Consider the following 11,475-nt stretch of genomic DNA (forward strand, 5'->3'; position numbering starts at 1 on the left):
TATACAAAAGAACATTTGCAATACAATCATATAATAGAATAGAACAAAATGTATTCGAATGTTATGCGATGCAAATGTGTTTATGGTTCAAGAGATAGATCAAAGTTAGAATCAAATCTTTTCATCAAGTTTGTGGAAAATTGTGGAGGAGGTCTTGCCCATTTTGTCAATGAGTTTGATAATTCTATTATATAGAGTTATTTTGACACATTTTGGGAGCTTAAGTAACTGAATCTTTGAGGTTTTAGGTTTGAATTTTAGCATTTTAAATTTTTTCTATTTTTTAAGTAAGATTACATGTTTATTTAAGTTATTTTGGTTTAATTTTAGTTTATTTTGCTTAAATTTACTTTAAGAAGAGTTATTGTCGATTTCTTTTATGGTTTTGTATAGGATATTTGATAAGAATGGTGCATTTAAGTTAAAATCACATAAGTATGGTAAAGGCTTCATTCATATAAGGTGCGGTATCTCAAGGATTACAACTTTCTTGTTTATGACTTCATCCAATTTGGATACGATCAAGGTGAAAATTGCATTAACAGACGATGGACAGTTGCAGTTCTGCATAGCATGTTGATTGGAGGCTGCGGCCTTAAGTTACTCATGGCAGCGGCACTAAGGCAGTTAGGGTCGTGGCACTGGGAAGATCATGGCCGCAATGTTAGAGTGCACCATGCAAATTCCAATGAGCATATGACTGTGACTCTGAAGAAGTAGCACTGCGGTGCTACACCACATGCCATGACTCCGTGCCCCAAGAAGGGCAGACCATAGTGCTAGACAATTTTCCAAAAATTCATTATTTGAGAGATTTTTGAAAGTAGGTTTTTCTAAGATTATTTAAGGATCTTTTTTCAGAGCACTGAAGGGAGAAAACAACAGTAGCTTTTTTGGAGATTTTAAGCTAAGAAATCAAGAACAATTGAGAGAGATTCAAGATCCATATGGCTTCATTATTAGTTTATTTCTCTCTTTTGTTATACTTATTTTCTTGTTTTGAATTCATGGCTGAATTTCTTTGGATATTGTTTTATTTAGATATTATCAACTAATTTGCTTTTCTGGGATTATGGTGAATTTTAACATGTAGTTGGAATATTAGTTTTTTTTTTTATTTATCATGAATGGGTATAGTTTTGCTTATTCAAATATGTTCATCAATTAATTGATTTGTGAGTTTAATTGAAACTCGACAGAAAGATTTTAGATTGGACTAAGATTTTAATAGTGTATGTTTAAGTCACTTAGGTGATCTGATTCACTATTCAGGCAGACATACGCCAATTGCCATGCATAGCCAAATTAGGACACTAGCTTAATGAACTTAATTTAAATGATTCCTATAGACTTGTAGTGAACTAATTAAGTTAGGTATTTGTGCAAGCATCTTGGTGGAGACTTGTACATAATTTTGGATCCTAAGTTAGTAAAACCACCTAAGAAAGATAAATAATAAGAGAAGCTAGTATCAGATGAATTGTTGGATGAACCCATAATCTTAGATCTTTATTCCATTGTCTTTCTTAAATATATGTAATTTTTGCTAGCTAATATAGTGCTTATTTTAATTTCAATTTATTAATTTTTTACAATTTTTGGTTACTTAAATAAGATTGATTTGTTATAAAATTTTGGTACTTAGTGAAACTTTAGGAACAAATCTCTATGGGAACGATACTCTGCTTTTACTATATTACTTGTTTGTGATAACGTGCATATGTGTGAAAATTCAACAATAAGTTTTTGGCCCCGTTTCTTGGGATTTTGGTTTTCTTTATTATTTGCTAATATTAAAATTCCAGAAATTAGTCTTAATTTAAGTTTTATTTCTTTGTTTTGCAAGTGTGCTCTATCGTTGTATGAGAAAAGCAAAAAGCTTGGAGATTATACCTTGTGATCTAGAAATTCAGAAAACATTCTAGAAACTTCGACGAGGAAATCAACAAGGTTTTGCTCAAACAAATACAATGGTTGATTGATAGGATGAACAGCAAATCCAAGAGCACGTAGTAGATGAAAATCGTTGCTTATGGGATTATGCTATTCTTTTGGTGCAAAAGACTACATCAAGGATTCGAAGGCTAGTTATTCATGCCAATAATTTTGAGATCAAGCAAATTATCATCACCATGATTGAAACTTCAATCCAGTTTGGTGGCCTACCAAATAAGGATCCAAATGGCCATATATCATACTTCTTGGAAATTTGTGATACGTTCAAACACAATGGTGTCACATATGACGCAATTCGTTTGAAGCTTTTCCTTTCTTATTGAGGGATAAAGTTAAAGAATGGCTGAATGCGCTCCCCACTAGCTCAATAAAAACATGGGATGATCTTGCTCAAAAGTTCCTTGGTAAGGTTTTTCTTTCGACCAAGACAGCAAAAATGAGGAATGATATCACATCATTCTTGTAGCAAGATTTTGAATTGTTATATGAGGCTTGGGAAAGATATAAAGAATTACTTTGGCATTGCCCTCATCATTGTCTTCCAAAATGTCTTCACGTGTAGACTTTCTACAATGGTTTGATTGGTCATGTTTGGACTACCATTGATGCTGCTACAAGAGGAGCTTTAATCGCTCTATCGATTGATTAGGCATGCCATTTGTTGGAAGAGATGGTTGCAAACAACAACTAGTGGCCAGTAGAGTGATCAATGCATAGAAGAGTAGCTGGAATTCATGTTGTAGATGTGTTTTTGGCATTGTCTACACAGGTAGTAGCTTTAACTAAGACATTTGAATATTTTGGTACTAACTCCATTCAAAGTCCTTTTGTAGCTTGTAAATATTGTGGAGATGATCATGCAAGCCAACAGTGTCCAAGTTTGATAGAAATACTGCAATTTGTGGGAATAAACACTAGAATAACCTTTACTCTAACAGTTACAACCTAAGGTGAATGAACCATCCAAACTTCTCTTAGACTAATAATCAAGGGTCATCCTCAACTTCAAGGCCAAATGCACCTTTTGCATTCCAACAGCAAGGAAGGTTTCTTATCCTAGATATGATGTCAACTTTAAAGGATTTGCTGAGGCAATACATGATTCAAAATGATAACATCATTCGAACTCAAGCAGCATCAATTTCAAAGCTTGAGACTTAGGTTGGTCAACTTGCCAACTCATTAACAATAGAACTCAAAAAACCTTACCCAATGATACAAAGGTGAATCCTAGGAGAGAAGGTAAGGAACAAGTTATGGCAATCACCCTAAGGAGCAAAAAAGAGATTAAAAATAGTGTTAGGCAAGCTAATCTTCACAATAAGCCTGTTGAGAATAAAATAGTGTAATACCCCGTACTTTGATAAGGTAGCTAATAAAGCTTATCGGATGCCAATTGAGGTTTATTAGAGTGTTTAAAAGTGATTAAAGGTGAAAGGAATAGTTTGGAGAAAATATTCTGCACGTGAAGAAATAATAATAAAATAATAATATTTTTATCAAGAAAGAATAAGCGATATAAAAAGTGATTTGGAAGTGAATCGAGGCATAATAAGACATTTTTGGTGCTAAGGAAACAAATGAGAAATTTTGGAATAAAATAATATTTTATTAATAAAATATTATTAAATTATTAATATTTTATTCAATGTCAAAATTTTCCATGAAGAAGGAGTATATGGTCAATCTAAGTGGGGGAGGAAAAGAACGGGTAAATTTCAGAGCAAAATGACATTAATGGGGCTCGCATGTTCTTATTAAATAAAGCTAGCGCGGGTAAGTAAATATTTTAAATATTATGGGGGCACTGTGTTGGAGTACAAACTTTATATTTCAATTGTACATGTGTAAAAGAAGATAATAGAAGGAAATTAGAATTTAAATGTGTCACGACCCGGTACTCCCCTCGAGCCCGTGACAACCGCCGCGACGTCCTAATAGACATTCATTGCCCAAAATGCCAACAAGAACCTCGCAAGGCTTTAATATCAGTTTTCTCACTTCCCATGTGAGTATTAGTTACTAAAATCATGTTTTAAAGTGATATGAATCAAATTCAATTCAAAAATAGTCAAAGAGAAATTTCAACTACACAGGGGTATTTTGGTCATTTTTCTTCAAAAATCTCGAAATCAGCTAAAAATATAGTATGCGAGTGGAAAACACATATTTCATAATAAAAAATAAGTTTAGATGTCTAAAACATTTATTTAAAGTAAAACTATACCTATTTGAATATAATAAAAATATTTAATAAAATATTTTATTTTCTTATAAAATAATATTTATAGAGTTACTGGTAAATAATTTTTATAGCGTTAAAGCTAAATAAATTCATACATACCGTAATACAGATAACCAAAGCCGAGATTTAATTTACAGTGACACGTGGGCCCACGACGACGAAAAGTATCAAAAGAGGTAAACATACAATTTTTGAGGATACAAGTCCAACTGTAGCCCTCAATGAAATGAGCTATCTACCGACTATCCTGAGCTTGAAATGGGTGAAAAGAAGGGTGGTGAGATTATATAATCTCAGTGAGTAAACAAATACCATCTAAAATATCTAAAGTTGAGTAAATGGAGATAGATAAAATAGATTAGCATAAAAATGATTCACAACATTTCGAACTCATTTTAATAAGATAAAATATATTCATTTCACCCAAATAAACAACGAGGCTTATGATTTCTTGAAAAGTTTGGCTCGTGCCAAAATTATTCTCATACTTAGTTGTCAGGGATACCTTGGCCGAGGGCTATCCCAACTGAGTCCGCCAAGGCTGTTAAAAAGTTATGTACGCATAAATCATGTTTTTATTTTGAAAACATCGCCATTCCTTGGCGTTGGCTGAGTTCACCCTCACGTGGTGGTTTGGCGTGAAGTGAACCCTAAGCTTTACCCCAGGAGATATCCTACGTGCCTCTCCGTTCGAGGTAAGAATATAATGGGGTTTACCGTGCCCCTCTAAAAGGCTGGTCCACAGAAACCCCCTACTGCAATGATTAATTAATATATAATCCACCAATTCAATAAAATTTGCAATAGCATGACATGACAATTATTTTATTCACAGCTTTTCAAGGTAAACAAATAATCTGTATTTCAATACAATTGCCAACTAGCCAATCATGCCCGATTTATCATAAGCCAATCAATTTAAACAATCGAATTGCAACAATTAACAGTCTCCATGTACTCTATTTTTCAACATCATTATTAATTTCAAAACAATTTATAAATTAATTTCATTAAAACACATTTATTCATAAAACATGAAAATTTACCTTTTTAAATCCCTTTTTCCATAGAATTCACGAAATCATTTAAAAACCACCCTAGATAATTAAAATGACAGTAAGTTTACTCACAATGTCTAGAGTGCAGATTTTTGAAGTACTCAAACTACTGGTCCTCGGGTGCAATTCCCTTAACTTTATCGGAGTACTCACCACCTTGACACAGTACCAAAATCGAGAAACTTACTACATTGGTATTAAATCGAAATTAAACTAATTTAGACTACTAATGTATGATATGGAATGCAAAATGCATTGGTAACCAACGAAATTCGGTATCGGCCTAATTCGTCTTATCACCCGATTAATTGGCCAATGCATCTAATTTAGCTCCAAATTGCTCCATTTCTTTTCCAATATCTTAATTCACCAAACACAAGTCAAATAACCTAAAATTTGGCAAAACTATCTTCACTTTTTCTTCTTGGAAATTTTTGGTCAATAATGGTGCATTAACACCGTGATTTTTCCTACTATTTTTCCACACCATATAATTCATCATTTTCTAACCAATTCTCTTAAAATAAAATCAAATTCATCCTCACTCAATACAAGGTAGGTTCAGCCATTGATGTGTGATGGGGAAAATGATTTCTTTTCATGTTGTTTTTTTTCTAGACATGGTAAACTAACTAAAAACACTAACATAACTTAAAATCAAATCAATCCAACATCATTCTCTCTCCATACCCATTCGTCCAGCCATGAATTCACCATGAAAACATGAAATTTAACCATGGAAAATAAGGAGAAATGCATGGGAAAGGTAGATCACAAGTCAAAATCAAGAAATTTTACCTTTTGTCACTTGTTTCCTTGAATTTTCACACTTTTTCTCTTGAAATTCTTCACCTAGGGTTTGTTCTTTCTTTGTTTTCCTCTTTTCCTTGCTTGGCCGAATTTTTGGAGAGAAGTGAGAGATTTATAGGTTAATTTTTAAAGGAAATAATAAAATAATCTAAGCTTGACACATGGCATGTTTCCATTGGTCTATTTTTAAAACTTTAAATATTTAAACTTTTTATCTCCATCACATATATTTTCTCACTTATCCATAACATAAAAAGTCAATGGATGAATTCTATGAGCATGACAAGTGTTGGTGGTGTAAATTATAATTTTGCCATTAGGGTAGCAAAATTACCATTTTACCCCTATGCTCGAAAAAATACTAGGATTACAATTTTTCACTTCTCAACCTCAAATCATACTCCAATAAGTCAAATGTGATTAAAATCTTTTAAAAAATTCTCATTTTGTCCTCGAGTGGCAAAATTACCATTTTACCCCTAAATAGTGAAATTTTCGGTTTGACTCCAAATTGATCTTCGAACTCCAAATCACCATTTTAAATCATTCATGGACTGTAAAATTTTCAATTTCACCCTAAAATCTCTATTTGATCTAGTTCGAGGCTTAAATCAACTTTGTTGTACCTGTAGGTACAATACCGACTTTTGTAAATTTTTTGGAACTCTCCTAGCATGCAACATGCTATCCATCACATGTATATCATGACAAATATTTTATAAGGTCAGGCTTTACACCACATCATTTACATACTTATACTCTCTTATTATCATTTCCAATTATATGCTTAAGCTTCCTTATACTATATATCATTGCATCACAATGTCATCTCCATTGAATTATAATCTATTATGCGTGTATGCTTTATAATCCCATTAATGCCTCAAAGATTTATCTTAACTTGATCATTGCATCATATGTAATGCCACAATTCCTAAGAGTCATCATTTTTCCTTGATTATCCTTCATGTCTTCACATTCCCTGTATCCTTCTTGCATTCTGATATTGATTCGTCACTTAAAACTCAGACTCATTTGAATCATGTATGCCTCAAGCATTGTCGAATTCCAATTTCCATAATATATTAGGAAAGTTTCATTATCTGACTTCATTATCAAGGTTAACTTCAATCATCTTTTGTTCCACTCTTTCATACGAATATAACATCATTTTTTCTTAACCAATTTACAAATTGTACTTGAAATTACAAGACTTGAAACTAGATTCTCCTCAAGTACTTTTCAATATTCATGCTCATATCACTCTCAGCTTACAGCTTCCTTTTTATAACCACATAACTTAGTGCTTGCTTTCATGAGATCCAGGGCAGAACTTCTCTTGAGTATTTCCTTGGGGATATCTATCTTAAACTTATGTCTCACAACATGTGTTCACTTAACTCATGACTTAGCCGTTTGGCTCCTTAGCAAGTTTCAAAGTCACACATCTTATACTTATCTCGTATAATTAATAATTCTTTCTCAAAGGCGTTTAAATATTCTTGAAACACTTAATCACTTATTTGCTGTTTCATACTCTGAGCATATCATTTCCATAAAGGCATGCCCAACTACTCATGCTTCAATTTATCTCCAAGGGTTTCTAGCATGTCACCTAATTTACTTGTGTTGTTACTAATCCTTTCCTTTCAACAAAATCAAAACAAGATTAGTATATTCTCATAACAATATTCTATATAAACTCATTTGCTATATCATTATTGAAATCTTTATTCACATTTTCATCACTTGGTATTGACATCTCTTATCAATATCTCATACATTCATCTAACCTTTCACTCGCTTTCTCTTTAGTCTTTAACAAGGCTTAATCTCTTGTCTTCTTTATTTCTTAAGATTTGACCTCAGTCAACATATTATTCATCTTAACACTCCACATGTTAATTTATTTTTATGTAGCCATCTCAAAAACTCTTTAACTTTTCTTTCTCTTACATACCAATATATAAGGCAATAAAGAAACTTTGCAATTTCACTCATCATCTTTATCTTAACACCTCCCCAATGCACTTAAGACTCTCAGTAACGAAAATCGACATCAAAACCAATGACCATTTTCCAACTCGTGAGTCCAATCTTTATGTCGCTCACAGTTTGCTTATACTTTCTAGCCATTAGGGGTTCCTAACGCGACAACGTTTGATAGTCAGTACTATGGCGTTGCAATTGTTTGAATTCACTTTATCCCAGCAACTCTTTTACCTTTAAAGCTACTACCTCAATTATTCACAATCGTGTGGCTTCCCTCTGAGTCTATACCACAATTAGTAAGACTAACTTTTTATCACAAGTGCACCATCAGAACAATTATTTAACGTATTTATTTTGCCACTAACATTCATATATCTTTACCATAACATTTAGTACGAGTTTGCTTAAGCAAAAATCTCCAAATTTATTCATAACTACATGTATCTCAGATTGCACACCACTTCTCATCAGTCAATAAATCTCACTTGAGAATACTCATTCCATATTGTATAGTGACTTCACCGTATACGTATGATACCATACACATAATTATTCGTTGCTTTCTAGTGTTCCACAATTTATTAGTATTCATAACTACTGGTCTTCTTTGTCTTACAACTCATATAATCCAATCACTTCAACTTAAAATCGTCATGAAATTAATCCACCTGAATCAACATCTTATGCTTATCTTATTATTAGTTTAAGAGTTTCATGATCATGGAAACTATAATTTACAAAACTAGCTTTCTATCATATGTACTTTATTAGAACACTAATTTCAACATATTTAATTCTCCTTTGGTGGTATGTTAAGATCATTCTTGGATACATTTCCATATTAACATTGATATGCCTTTACCATAACATTTAGTGCAAATTTGATGAAGGAATTGTCTCCAAATAACTCTTAAATAGATAATTATCAAATTGTACACCACTAAATGTTAAGATTTTGACTTTATTTATCAATAATCAATCACATTTATTAAGTGAATAATTTACTTAGTTATTACACCTTGCCTTTGTGATCATAAGATCAAAGTTGTCCTAAACTTAGGATGCAGAAGTTCTCTCTCTTAAAGTATATCCAAACATCAACATTTTCTAAATTCCTTACTCTGGGGAGATCACCTTCAAGACTGATCATTCGTATCATAGGCCACACTTTGAACCAAATAAACTTTTAAATTGATCTTTCAAGTAATTCATATATCAATCTCAATTACAGAACTTCATATGGCACTTAGACTAGATTCCACATTTCCAAGTCATTTAACCTCAAGCTGCCAATTCCACATCTAGTCCTTTAATCCCTTGGCTCCCCTTACATGCATAGCAAAGTTCAAGCTTATCCTTAGAGCAAATTTGTTTGCTAACTTTTTACTTCATGACCACACATCAATTATAGTAATCATTGATACTCACTCTCGAGTTAATTCACGTGCTTATATCCATGAACTATAATAGGTCCAATCAATTCTTGAAATCTCACAATCACTTAATTGAAATCAACACCAGTTCCCTCTAAGCTGCTGTACCTATTCAACACATATTCACATATAAAATATTTCAAAATCCCAACACCACTTTTATATGGGCATAAGAAGCTCAATTAACATAGTGTTCTTATCTTCATGCACATAAGTATGGGTTTACTCTTACCTCAATGCTTAATTTATACACTCCAAGTAAATTACAACCATCACTATTTATTCTAATCAAAGTGCGCCCCTTATTACCATTATCACACGTGCTCCTTTATATTCACCCTAATACAATCCATAGTCCCCAAATCTTTTTCCAATTGACAACCATGAGTTCAATTATAACTCCACCAAATGAATAAATTCTCACGGTCTATTAGTCCAACTCCAAATTTCTCCATCCTTAATCGGAGGGATATATCATTTCATTAATCTTTCATTAGGAGCATTCGTTTTAAGATCCCTCTAACACTGGCTCGTGTCACGGGTGGCGTCTTAAACCCGAACAACAGCCCTACTTATGACCTTTGCATGACATTAACAAGGAAGTGGATTACTGGGAACAGGAGTTCATATAGCTCCCTCTTTATGACTTATGCTCCCATAAGATCTATAAGAAGAAACAGAACGAGTCTAAACAACTCCAAATTCTATATGCCGATGCACGTATTCTATTCTATCAAACCTAACTTAACTTAACTTAACTTGGGCCACACTGACATTATAGTTTTTAAAACAACTTTAAACCAAAAAGCTCTAATCTTTAAAACCAAAAGCTCTGATACCACTCTAATTGTCACGACTTGGTACTCCCCTCGAGCTTGTGACAACTGCCACAACGTCCCGATAGACATTCATTGCTCGAAATGCCAACCAAAACCTCGCAAGGCTTTAATATTAGTTTTCTCGCTTCCTCTATGAGTATTAGTTACTAAAATCATGTTTTAAAGTGATATGAATCAAATTCAATTCAAAAACAGTCAAAGAGAAATTTCAACTACATAGGGGTATTTTGGTCATTTTTTCTCAAAAATCTCGAAACCAGCTAAAAATATAGTATGTGAGTGGAAAACATATATTTCATAATAAAAAATAAGTTTAGATGTCTAAAACATTTATTTAAAGTAAAACTATACTTATTTGAATATAACAAAAATATTTTATTTTCTTATAAAACAATATTTATAGAGTTACCAGTAAATAATTTTTGTAGTGTAAAAGCTAAATAAATTCATACATACTGTAACACAGATAACGAAAGCATAGATTTAATTTACAGTGACACGTGGGCCCACGAAATACCAAAAGTATCAAAAGAGGTAAACCTATAATTTTTTACGATGCAAGTCCAATTGTAGCCCTCAACGAAATGAGCTATCTACCGACTATCTTGAGCCTGAAATGGGTGGAAAGGAGGGTGGTGAGATTATATAATCCCAGTGAGTAAACAAATACCATCTAAAATATCTAAAGCTGAGTAAATGGAGACAGATAAAATAGATTAGCATAAAAATGATTCACAGCATTTTGAACTCATTTTGATACGATAAAATATATTCATTTCACCCAAATAAACAACGAGGCTTATGATTTCTTGAAAAGTTTGGCTTGTGCCAAAATTATTCTCATACTCAATTATCAGGGATACTGTCACGACCCAAATTTTGGACCATGACCGGCGCATGGGCCCAATGGACGTAGCACACTAAGCCCAAGCAAGCCTATTAATCTGACATGTTCATCATTCCATCATAAACTGCTAAGTCATATTTCATAACTTAGAATCAAAATAATACTACACATTGCCATCTTATACTGGCATACCAAACAAGTGTATATACATTGTCTACAACATGTATCTTAACAATTTACATTAGGTTTGTCTATACATAACAAAATAATACTCGACTTCCAGCGAAGGGACTCA

At 32.7% G+C, this 11,475-nt stretch overlaps 1 non-coding gene across 1 annotated transcript; it reads right to left on the minus strand.

Annotated features, from left to right (window-relative positions):
• Positions 1–2,389: 2,389 nt before the first annotated feature.
• On the minus strand, positions 2,390–2,496 carry LOC148764212 (small nucleolar RNA R71). The gene has a single exon (XR_016024998.1). It is a non-coding gene; the product is annotated as a small nucleolar RNA R71 (small nucleolar RNA).
• Between the last annotated feature and the right edge of the window lie 8,979 nt (positions 2,497–11,475).

Source organism: Theobroma cacao, chromosome 2 (assembly GCF_053813885.1).
Source record: "Theobroma cacao isolate CCN51 chromosome 2, ASM5381388v1, whole genome shotgun sequence".
NCBI lineage: Eukaryota > Viridiplantae > Streptophyta > Magnoliopsida > Malvales > Malvaceae > Theobroma > Theobroma cacao.